This window comes from Nannospalax galili, unplaced genomic scaffold (assembly GCF_000622305.1).
Source record: "Nannospalax galili isolate Female #2095 unplaced genomic scaffold, S.galili_v1.0 scaffold383, whole genome shotgun sequence".
NCBI lineage: Eukaryota > Metazoa > Chordata > Mammalia > Rodentia > Spalacidae > Nannospalax > Nannospalax galili.
Window position 1 is genome coordinate 3733749 of NW_008351346.1, and position 13260 is coordinate 3747008.

At 40.7% G+C, this 13260-nt stretch overlaps 1 pseudogene; it reads right to left on the bottom strand.

The window, feature by feature from the left end:
* Window positions 1–2418: 2418 nt before the first annotated feature.
* LOC103746140 lies at window positions 2419–12783 on the bottom strand (annotated as a pseudogene).
* Window positions 12784–13260: the final 477 nt, after the last annotated feature.

The window sequence follows — 13260 nt, forward strand, 5'->3', positions numbered from 1 at the left end:
GCTGGCCTTGACCTCACAGAGATCCACCTGCCTCTGCCTCCCTAGTGCTGGGATTAAAGGTGTGCACCACCATGCCCAGCTAGATTAACTCTTAAAGGGGGGACCATAGTATGTATTTGTGATCTTATGTTTGACAGTTTAGAATGCCATGCCTCTACCCAGTGTCAGAGATACACCTCAGATCTCATTATTTTAATCAAAAAATAATGTAATAGAATAGATTATAGAGAATCAACAAAAAATTTAAAGGTAAATCTACAAAATAGCCATATTTACCAGGAGAAAAGTGTTTTCCCTTGATGGAACTCAGCAAAGCTCCTCTACCACTGCCCACCTCCCTTTCACTTCAAATTTTAAATCTTAGGGAGGAGCAATTGTGGTGTTTCTTGCATCTTTCCTTAAAATTGCTGTGTTACCAGGAAAATGGAAGGTGGGTTCCAAAGCTGCTTCTGAAGGAGGTCATCCTCAATGACCTCCAAACATGCCAATACCTACCTAACACTGCTATTCCCTTCCTCTTCCCAAATAACCCCCCTTATATTTTTATAGTGTGTATGTGTGTGTGTGTGCACGTGCATGTATGTGTGGTGTTTCCATGTATGAGAGAAAATATGTGTTATGTGTCTTTCTGAATCTGACTTATTTTGCTTAATTTGATATCAAGCTCCATTTTCCAACAAATGAAATAATTGTGTTCTTTTTGACTAAATAAAACTCCATTATGTATATACACCACATCTTTATTACTCATTCTTGCTTTCATGGACACAGGCTGATTCATGAGTAGTGCTATAATACACATGAATAACTGATCATCTCTGTGGTAAGATGACTTCAGTTGTTGTGAGTATATTTCCAAGAGTGACCTAGTTGAACCCTGCAGTAGTTAGATTTTCAACTTTTGGAGGAACCTCCATGCTGACTTTCACAGTGGCTGCATCACTTTATGTTCTAACCAGCAGTATATCATACACAACCTCACCAGTATGAGTTGTTTGTTTTTAATGATAGCCATTCTGACAGAGATGAGATTGAATCTCAGTATAGCTTTGATTACATCTCACTCATTTGGCAGGGGTCTTGCCTGATGCTGAAGTGTTTGGTTTTCATTTTTCTTTCATTTATGTAAAAATTTGTTTGACCAAAATGTAGAAAAAATAATAATACTAGACACAATACAGCTGCAAGAATCTGAAGAAAAGTGTGGGCTCTATTCAACTGCACAATTTGCTAGTTTATCTCCTGAGTAATGTGCTTAATAAATAGGAGTGAGGGCCAGGGGATTCAGATAAGTGAGAAGCAGGGTGATTTTCTGTCAGGACTGTAAACTCGAGTTGACCCCCACAATACTGGGGAGTGTGGAATGGTTCAGCTCTGAGATATTAACGGAGAAAGCAAAATATATGCAGCCTCTACCTACAGATTACTCCATATCCAGTTCAATCAAGAATTTCTTGCTCTTTTATCACGGGATTCCAGAAGGAATTAAAATCCTGGCTAAGTAGTTTCCATCTGCTGTTCCCTCAACAGTGAAGATGAAGTTAAGCCAATCTTTCTTTCTATCAGTACTTTGCTGCTGGAAACCTTTGATGCTCAACATTTGTTAATACAAAGAACTGCTGCTGGCTGTACTAATGGCTAGCAGTCTTTTGCGGGGCAAAGGGGGAAGACAGGGTCTTGCTATGTAGACCAGGCTGGCTGCCTCTACTCTGAATGCAGGGATTAAAAGTGTAAGCTACCACACCCAACCTTGCTAGCAGCCTTTTTGACATGATTGGTCTAAATAGGATGGAACCCTACCATACTCCCTGCTGAGCAGATGACCTGAGACCACAGCAGACATGTCCTGGAATAAGACACCCGCTCCTCAGAGAACAACTTTGGAACGAAAGGGAAATGCATGCAGCAGAGCATCAAGGATCTTTTCAGAAGACATGCGGGCAACCATTATCACCCCACTGTCCTCACACCAGACAGAAGGAGGTCTGTTCTGCACAGTGGTGTGTAGAGCAGGCCCTGCAGGCCAGCCTAGCTGTGGCTTATGACTTCCTACAATAGCCAGCTTTTTCTTTTTGCTCTGGATGGAAAATCCCAACCCATTTTCTTGTGATGGTCCCCAGCCTCCTGTAACTTTACCAACAGCGACTAGCAAAGTTAATAGTCTTTGATGTCAAAGTCAACCCATGATTATTAGATACTACAGTCTATGCTTGAAAGTGTGGGTTGACTACTTCCTGGGAACCAAGTGCCCTTAGCCTTTATAGATTATGCGCAGCAAGAAATATCCTATTTGAGGAATAAATACAACTTAATAAAAAATAGAGCTGAAGAAGCCTGTACCATTTGAAAGAAAATCAATTTAACTGCTGCCCAAAGCTTGCCTGATACAAAATATTTGGTCATGAATTCATTATCTGCTTAACATTTCCAGCAAAGCGCAGATGCAAAGGAAAGGAAGACACAGACGCTCTGGAGTTGGTGTCGGATCAAGACCCTGCTGCTTCGGGTTGATTGTATACAGTTAAGCTCGGTTAGTGTCTGATCCAGTGTCTGATATAAACCCACGTTCTCTTCTTTGGCCTGGGCAAGTTTTTCTTCCAGGTCATCGATGGTCTTTTCCAGTTTGGAAACGGTCCTTTCTGTAAACTCGGCTCTGGTTTCAACCTCCTTCAACTTGTCAGATAATTTCTTCTTTATATTTGTCCTCCTTTTCAGAATACTTTTCAGACGCAGCCTCCAGCGACTTCAGGTTGTTAGTGATGCTCCTGAGTTCCTCTTCCAGGTCACCGCACTTTAGTTCAGACACCTCCCTGTGCTCCTCGGCTCTCTCCAGTTCACCTTCCGGAATGACCAACTTACGAGCTCCCTCCTCGTACTTGCGATGGGCCTCCTCAGCGATGTGCTTGGCCTCTTCGTGTTGCATCTCCTGGATCGCCATCTTCTTCTCATCTTTCATGGCCGGGTTCTCGATCACCTTCGTACCTCTCTTGCTAGCATCTGCAGCTTTCTCCGCCTCCTCCAACTTCTACAGAGCTGTGGCCGGCCACTCCTGAGCTCGGTCCAGCTCCTCCTCCAACAGCTGGATACGGCTATTGAGAGTGGCCACATCTCCAGCTTTCTTGCCGTCCAGCTCGCGCTGCAGGGCCTGTGCACGGTCCTCCCCCATCCACCTGCTCCCGCAGGGCCTGAATCTTGTGCTTCACCACCTCCAGGGAGTTGAGACAACCGTTTTGTTTTGTTAAGTGTTTTGTTAAATGGAGTGCACCAATGTTCTGTGCATATATATTAGAACCATTACAATTTCTTAAATAACTTTTCTAATTTTGACTTGAGGTCTACTTAGATATAAGTATAACTGGTTATTTGAGGCTCTTATTTGGTTTGTTGTTTTTCCATCTGCTTGTTTTTGTCTGTGTCTGTCTCACCAGTAATGTGTGTTTCTTTCAGTCTACTAATTCTGGATTTAGTTTCTTCTTGTTTTCCTAAGATTTTTAGGTACATCCCACCAGGAAACCCATAAGTTGAATAAGGGAGAAAGAGAAAAATAAACATAAGGACCATTCCACAAAATAATCAATGGAATTACAGAAATCAACAAGTATATCTCAAAGTAATACTAATATGAATGGTTTTAATTCTGTAGTTCAGAGGTGCATACTAATTTATTGGATTAAAAGCAAGATTCAACAATTTGTTGTCTGTAAGAAAAACACATATATATTTGAGTTTAGTATCTTTCTTCTTCTTTTTTTTTTTTTTTTTTTTTTTTTTTTTATTTCCTATAGCCCCAGCTGTCCTGGAATTCACTATGTAGATCAGGCTGGCCTTGAACTCAGAGATCCACCTGCCTCTGCCTGCCAAGTTCTGGGATTAAAGACGAGTGCCACAACACCCAGCTGTCAGTATCATTTTTAAAAATATTTTTTAATGATTTGAGAATTTCACACAGTGTGTTTTGATCTGTTCAGATCTCCCCCATCTACTCCCACCTTACTGCACACATACCCCAACTTCATGTCTGCTATGATTATCTGTCATTTTATTATAAATACCTGTCAATTCTAATCTGTTTCCAAAATGCTCTTGGGTGTGGGCCTATCCCTTGGAGTCTAGTCAACCCATCAGGTGACACATCAGTGAGGAAAACTGACTCCCCCTCTCCCTGCAGTTATCAACAGACTCAGCTAGGGCTGGGGCTTCTTGCCTGCCTCCCCATCCATACCGGGTTTTTGTCTGGCTTGGGCTTGCCCAGGGATTGTACATGCTCTCACAAGCACTGTTGGTTCATATGTGCAACAATACCTTTTGGTATCTGTATAATTTTTTAATATAAGTGTTTCCAGCAACAAATTTTCAGCTTAGAACTGCCTTTATTAATGTTTGGTAAGTTTTGTGTTCATTTTCATTTGATTCCAGAAAATTTTTACTTCTTTCTGACCTACTGACCTTTGAAAAGTATATTGCTTAATTTTTACTTATTTCAATAGTCTATTGTTTCCCTTATTGTTAATTACAGTTTTATCCCATTATGATAAGGTACAACAAATTATTTTAATTTTTGTGTGTGTGGTAGGATATACTTTATGTCCTAGAACAGGATCTATTTGTTCTAGAAAGTCCCATAGGTTGCTGAGGAGACTGTGTATTCTACAGATGTTGCAAACAAATTATGTAGATGTCTGCTAATTTTTTTGACTTATAGTACATTTTAATCAAGAAGTTTCTTTCTTGGCTTCATTTTCCAATTAATAGTTTGATGAGATATGGTATTAAAATAACCTATTAAACACAATGTGATAAATAATGTACAAAATGTGGAAAAAAAAGTATTGAGTTAAACTTTCTCAGAAAAGATAAAGGTGAGGGGCTGGAGAGATGACTCAGTGATTAAGAACACTGGCTACTCTTGCAAAGGACCTGGGTTCGGTTTCCAGCACCCCTGTGGAGGCTAACAATTGTCAGTGACTCCAGTTCCAGGGGATCCAACGCCCTCTTCTGACCTCCACGGGCATTGCACAACACGGTGTACTTACATATATGCAGGCAATATACTCATCCACATAAAATTAAAATAATAAATAAAATATTTTTTAAAAAAGAAAAGATACCCAGCACCCACATGGCAGCTATGAACCGTCCTAACTCCAGTTCCAGGGGAAATGAAGCCCTCTTCTGACCTCCACAGCATTGCATGACATGGGTACACTCACATACATGCAGGCAATAATACACTCATACACATAAAATAATAATCAAAGAAAAAAAAGAAAAGATAAAGCTGAACATGGACAGGGAGACTGCAAAGCTGCATGGGGTTATCAGGATCAGCCTCACTCCAGAATACCAACATGTCCCTTGTCACATTGCTCTCTCTCACTGACTACCCCAGTCACTCACATCCCAGTCTGAGCTCCAACCTCAGCTCCCACAGAACACAACATTGTCATCTGCAACATTCAAACTACTGGCCCATCTATCTTCACACCAGTTTTTCCATCTAGTTTAGTGGAAACCTGCCTCTAGGTCAAGACCAACATCTCTGTGGAAGCTACGGCATCATCTCTTCCTCTTCCTGTTTGGAACCCCATCAATTCTCTTTCTAATATCTTCAACCTGCATTGCTCCCTTAGGAAACCCCTCAGGCTGTGAACAGATTCGAGTTGTCATAGAAACCACTGTTTACCTTGTAAAAGCTTGTGGCTACTATTCCATTTCACACTTATCCTTAGCTCAAGCTTTTCTCTTCCCAGCTCCTCCATCTCACACCCAATCCACTTAAAACTCAAGAAACATGGCTTCCCTTTTCTATTTTTTTTGGGGGGGGATCATTTGTAAATAATAATAATAAAACAAAACAAATTCACATTCACATAATTTATGAAGTCATGTTAGAAAATCAAAATGCAGGGTGCTTTTCTAAAAGGCACTATGAATTTCAAGATCCTGATGGCAAAACATTGAACTAAGTGCAGGAACCTTCTAAATGCAGAGATCTGTGTGCCAACACAGCTCACACATCTATGAGGAACGTTCCAGCCAGATCTTCGTCAGTGGACCCTCTGCTGCTCCTCCCCACATGGACTCCCTGACTCTCTCAACACAGGACACTGCCAGATGATGAGCACAAACTCAAGGGATACCCACCTGGAACTCAATCTTTACTCTGTCACCTGCTCAATAAGAGTCCTGTGATTTCACTTCCCTCTACTCCGGTTTTCATGACTACTAAATTTGGGCAAAAAAATAATTCATTATTGGATGAATATATTCATTTATTAACTAATTCATGAAAAGAAATTTTCTTTCTGAGACAGGGAACTCACTATGTAGACCAGGCTGGCCTCTATCTCACAGATGTCAGCCTGCCTCTGCCTCCCAAGTGCTGAGATTAAAGGCGTGGGCCACCATACCCAGCTCAATGAAAAGAATTTAAAGGGAACCTGAGGCATGGTCAGCCTTTGCCTGTCATCATCACTCCAGGGTCCTCCTGCTTCTTGGAAAGCTCATTCTGTGTTGTCCCTTAAATGTTGACTCACTTCTCTTTTCAGTCTGTATTCTCTGTATAAACAATTTTACCCACTTTGTGGTTTTAACTATCACAGAAACTTATGTTCATAAATCACAACTCTCTATGCCTAAATCCAATTATTCCACAGCATAGCTTCTGATCTATATATCAAACATCTTATAATGGAATACAACACTTTCCTTCCTCAACCACCAAAGCCACTGCCTTGTGTGAGCCCTGCCTTCCCTGCAGGGACCACTGATGTAACTTTCACCTGGCATCTGACTTATTTGTTACTGGGAGAATTTCTTAGATAGGCACTGATTCCAATACCTACCTCAGTGTATGGCTCTGAAACTAGTTACTGAATTGACTGTAGTAATTTTCTGCCTAATAATTTGATTGCCCACAAGAACTGAAAGATTGTCTGAATTTCTTTCTGCTTCATAGGGATGAAGACATTCTGCTTGGAACATACTCTCTGAGGCACTGGTGTCTTTCTTACCTCACTGTTGCCCCCTAGTGAGTGTGGTATTTTAGGGAGCTATTTTATCATATGCTCATTAGAATTGCAATCTTGCTATTACCATTGTGGTTGTTTGAATGAGAATTGGCCCCCATAGGCTCCAAGCATTAAACACTTGTTCCCCAGTTGGTAGCCTGTTTGTAGACATTTAGGAGGTGTGGCTTCCTGGAAGAAGCTTGTTGTCACTGGGAGTGGGCTTTTAGCCTTGCCCCATTTCAAGTTTGTCTCTCAGCTTCCTGCAAGTGCTTGAAGCTGTGAGTGTTCAGCTTTCTACTCCAGTGGCCTCTGCTATCATGACTCTCAGCCAAAATGGACTCTTTTTTTTGGTCTTCTGTTGTTTAGTTTTTTTGTTTGTTTATTTGCTTGTTTTTACATTTTTATTGAATTTTTGTGATTTTCATACAATGTAGTTCGATGGTATTTAGCTCCACTCCCCTCTCCCCACCTCCCTCCATTGCCCCAGATCAATTTAATGAACTCTCCTGTATATATAATATGGCCTATAGAGTATGATTTGTGTCCCCCAACATCCTTCAATGTGATTCCATACCTTGGGCCCACCAAGAATCCCAACCCTGTAAGACACTGTCTTTCGCCCTCCCAGCTACCGTCAATTGCCAAAAGGTCCTTAGGTTTGGTTGGGATTTCTTACCCACTTCCTCATGTCTCTGCTGGTATTTAGTCTGGTTTGAGCTTGCATGGGACTTGTGTCTGCTGTCATCATTTCTATGAGTTCATAAGAGTAACTGGCCCAGTGTCTGGAAAACTCTGTTTCCTTATGGTCATCCACCCCCTCTGGCTCTTACAATCTTTCTGCCTCCTCTTCTGCAATGATTCTTGAGCCTTGGGAGGCAGAGGTTTAAACTAGGGTCCTGTTCAGGGATAAACACTCTGTGGCCTCTTGGTCTCTGCACATTGGCCAATTGTGGGTTTCTGTGTTAATCACCATCTGCTACATAAGAAAACTTCTCTGGTGAGAACTGAGAGATGCATTCATCCTATGTGTAGAGGTTGCATGGAAGATGTGCAACTTAGGGTTAAGTGGCTCACAGACGCTCATTCTCTTCAGTTCTAGAACTCTACAGTAGTCTCCATCTATTACAAAAAGAAGCGTCTTTGATGAGGGGCAAATGGTACACTTGTCTGTAAATATGAGAATGCATTTTTATAATAAATAAGAAATTATGTTAGTCTACGAATGTAGCAAAAGTGTTGTGGGGTGCTTTAGGAAAGAAGACCTCTCAGACAAAGTTTTGCTGAATGAAAGTCATTACTGGCCAGGGCTACTACACAAGTGTGTTGGGAGCCCAAGTATATAGCACTGAGCCATCTCTAGGGTAAGCTTTTATACAGAGAAACCATAACCAGGGGTGAGAAGTTTAAGTTCCCAAGCTTATAGGTGGAGAGCCTCCTTAAAAATTTCTATTCTATTAAGTAACAATTACTATTTTGCAGAAGCAAGCCAAGCATAACCTACAGAAGCCATAAATCTGTAGTTAACAGGTACTCTCCAGACAGCTGACCTGTTCCCAAGACATCTGGGATTCAGCTGACATGTGTTCCCATACTCTCGGCCAACTACCTGATAATTTCAGAGACTAGAGTCAGCCTATACTTTAACATGGCATAGCTACGGTCAAGAAGGTGCCCTATTACAAAAGCAGGTTTTTCTCTAGGCTGTATGAGCTCTCTGCAGCCACGTGTATTTGGCTCTGTATACAATACAATACAATGTCCCTCCCATTAAGTGAGTCCTAATTCCAATTAGACAGCTGTTGATTACCCTCAAGAAAAAAGTGCCAATACTTTTTTTTATCTTTTTGAGAGAGGGTCTCCCTGTAGCCCCAGCTGGCCTGGACTCACTATGTAGACCAAACTGACCTCAGTCTCACAGAGATCTGTCTGCCTCTGCCTCCTGAGTGCTGGGATTAAAGGCATGCACCACCACACCTGGTCATGATGGACCTTAGGCCAAATAAAGTCTTCCTTCTATAAATTGTCTTGGTCATAGTGTTTTATCACAGCAACATGGTGAGTGCTCATATCACCAAGAACAGAGAGGCAAATGGAAATGGGGCAAGGCTAAAGCCCACCCTCAGTGAGATGCTCCCTTCAGCAAAGCCATACCTCCCAAACCTCTGCAAACAGTTCCACCAACTGGGGATCAAGTGTTCAAATTCTTGGAGCCTACTGGGGACAGTTCTTATTCAAAACAGCACAGCTATCAACTTCTATGCCCCATGCTGCACTGAGACTAAGAATAAGAATTAGTGTATTTTTCCTTTCTCTGACTGAATATTTGCTAGACACCAGAAAACAATAGCATTTTGGAGCTATAGTTTCCTCAAGAAAACTTAAAATTTTAGGTTAATCTATATTGATTGAACCATCTGTATGTTAGCCAGTGTGACTGACCAGCATAGACCTACTTTTCTTTAAGGCCCAAAGGCTATCACTGTGAATTTTATTTCAGATGTGTTTCTTATTTTTTAACAACCCATGTCTACAAATATTTGGTTTGTCATAAATCAAGTACCTAAGTTATGGGCACTCAACACAGGAAGGGTCTCTTTTGTGTTTTTGTTTTAATTACCATCTGTTTCCTTAGTGACTTTCCTTGAGCTGAAATTTGTTCAAACAGGTTATTTTTTGGTCCAGTTTCTGCCCAGGAGTCAGCAGGGGTTAGGCTTCCCTTAGGAGTTTCCCAGGTTGCCCTGAGTGCTACTCCAAAGTATCTCCTCCTGACACCCATTGATTCCTTTTGTGTGCTAGATGGTCACATTACCCCCAACCCCAAGGCCCTGGATGTGTCCACACTCAGACTTTGTTCACCTTTTTGCTCATCATCCCAGTGCCTAAATTGCCTATTTGTCAACATCTGTGTGGGCTTGAGTAAGTTTGCCAGGTTGGGGTGTTCATGTCTGTGATTCTCCCTATATCCTGATGTTGGTGATTGGAAGAGGGGCGAGCTTTGGGATTTGGATGTGACAGTTACGCTGATTTTTCTCTTTTCCTATGTCTTTTTGCCATAGAGTGGTTTGATTGCAGAGCTTCTCAGGATCTGCTCCCTCTTTGCCCCAGCGTATATATAGGTAGTAGTATAGGATGGCCAGCACTGGCTAATTTTCCAGCATCTATTCACGCAGCTTGTAAGTTTTCCAAGATTTTGGTTTTGCTGTCTTTGCCTCTGGCGACTTTCCTTTTCTCTTTTGTCTGTGGATCCAGAACTGAGACAGGGGGAGCTGTCCCCATTCCTTGCTCTGGCTAGAGCCTGTTATTTCCCTTATAAATCTAGTGTTCAATATTTCTGTGTTTCATCTAGTCTCTCACAGTGTGTCAATTACTGTGACCCTCCATTCTTTGTCCACACATCTCACCTCCCTTGAAACCATAGATCAGATGTTTTCTTTCACATTTGTGGCAACACAGGAGATTATGATGTGTGGCTACCCTGCATGGTCCTTCTCTGTGTTATCCAAAATCTTCACACTACGTTCTCATCTGTTGCTGGGATGCCATGCATGAAGCAATATATCTTGTCACAAGACAACAAATTGGAGCAGTTCTAGAGGAGGGTGGAGAAATGGCCCAGCAGTTAGTACTGGCTGCTATTACAGAGGATCTGGGTTTGATTTGGAGCACCCCATGACAGCTAACAACCATCAGTAACTCCAGTTCAAGGGGAATCTGGACACCCTCTTCTGACCTCCGTGGGCATTGCACAACACAGGTACACTTACATACATGCAGGTAATACACTCTCACACAAAATAAAATAATAAATAAAATATTTTTAAAAAGAAAATAATTGTGATAGTGCTGAGATTTCAAGTCATGAGATATGAACAAATCATAGAGGAATATCTGACCATGAAAAGAAAAATTGGTATTGGCTTTTTCAAACATTTCAAAATCATAATATAAAGAAAATGTACTTATTATATGTCATCTCAGTTGACAAAATTAGGATTGATGAGTAGACACTTGAGAAATAGATTTCAGTTCACAGCAAAGATCATTCTGATAAAAAGAGCTTTTTTTAGAATAAACAGGCTGACTTGGAAAGTTACACAATCTCTGCTTCTCGAGAGCTTTAAGGAGAGAATGGATGACCTTTACTCAGAGATGAAGTGCGAGATGATCACACATACAATGGTAGCTTATTGTTGGTGGCTGACAGGTACAAAAAGGAAGAGGAAACTTAGAGCAATAACTGGATGTCATCTTATATACAAACTGACAAAGAAAAGATTAAGTTAAAGACCTACAAACTATCAGCTACAATTTGAAAACCCAAAAGTACACGTAGACCTTGTGACTGATTTTCAAAACTATAACCTCCACATTCAGGCAGAAGCTCAGAGGAGTTAGGAGACTAGAATCCAAAAGAACTTTGACTTCCATCATAGATAAACATCAAGGAGACTTGTTCGAATGGATTTTAAGTTGGAAGAATAGACTCCCAAGAGAAGCAAAAACAACAAGCCTATAAATAAATAGGTGCAAGTCCAAATTTATACTACGTGCATGTTGTCAGAATACAAAGGCAAGAAATTTAAAAAACTATAATAGAGTATATAGTAAAATAAGATTGTTATACACTACAACACATACAGTTCTCAAAAGGGGCTAGAGTGATGGCTCAGTGGTTAAGAGCACTGGTTGTTCTTGCAGAAGACCCAAGTTCTAATCCTAGCACCTACATGGTAGCTAACAACCATCCTTAATTCCAGTTCCAGGGGGTTTGACATCCTCTTCTGACCTCTGTGGGACCTGCACAACATGGATGCACTTACACACATGCAGGCATAACATTCATAAACATAAAATTAAAAATTAAAAAAATAATAATAATTCTCAAAGGAAAACAACCTTACACTAAAGCTAAGATCAACAATTTCAAACCACGCAAATGGAAATTACCAAAGATGAAATGATATCAACAGATTAAAAGATAAAATGATTTCCTAGTCAGGCGTGGTGGTACACATCTTTGATCCTAGCACTCAGGAGGCAGACGCAGACAGATCAATGTGATATCAAGGCCAGCCTGGTCTACATAGTGAGTTCCAGGCCAGCTGTAGCTATGGGAAGACCCTGTCTCAAAAAGACAAAAAAAAAAAAAAAAAAAACTTCCAATATTTAAAAAGTAGAATAGTCTCAAATGTAAGATAATAGAATAATCAAAGAATTAAACAATATCAAGAAAATGTAACATGAGTTTAAAATTATTAGAGAGCCATAGATTGATTATAAGAAAAGTTCTATGAAAATGAGAATAAATATAATTTCTGTAAAAATTATAGCACTAGATACAGCTGAAGAAGAAATCATTAGAAGACACACTAGAATTATCTAACATGAATAATAAAAGGAAGAAGGAGGAGGAGAAGGAGGAAGAGGAGACCCCTGCATACCCCCACCCCAGAAGTTTTTGTTTAGGTTGTGGGGATTGAGCTTGGGTCCTCATTCTTATCAGGCAAGCATTTTACAGACTGACCTTTCTCCCAGCTCTACTAGTGTCTTTAATTTTTTGATAAAGATTTGTGTATGTGTGTGTGTGTGTGTGTGTGTGTGTGTGTGTGTGTATTTGTGTGTGAATGCCATGTATGTAGGTACTTAAAGAGGTCAGAAGAGAGTGTTAGATGGAGCTAGAGTTACAAGGTTTTTTGAGCCACCTGTTGTGGTCAACGGGAACTAAACTCAAGTCCTCTGGAAGAGCAGGAAGTGCTCTTACCTGCTGAACCATTTCTCCACTAGTAGTGCATTTTTTACACAATTGCATCTTACCCTCCATTGTTTGGTTTATAATCCCAATGCTGGGGAACCAGAGAAAGGAAGATCCCTGGAGCTCACTGACCATCCAATCTAGCCTGATTGGTGAGCTCCAAGCCAATGAGAGACCCTGTCTCAAAGCGGATGGTGTTTCTGAGGGTGACACCTGAGGTTGTCTTCTGGCCATCACATGCATGTTTATACACATATGCATTCCTGTGCACACCCTCGTAGACACATACAAACTCACACTAACTTAAAAACACTACTAAGCAATTTATTTAAAGAATTATTTGCTCTGTAATAAAACAAATTATAACTAATTTGGAAATTAAGTAAGTAAAAATAAAATGCCAAGAAACAGAAAGTTGGGATGCATATAAACTGACTAAGTAGTGCTTGGAAATGAAGTTTTGTGGTCTTTTTTGTATTACTCATTAGCTCCCATGAA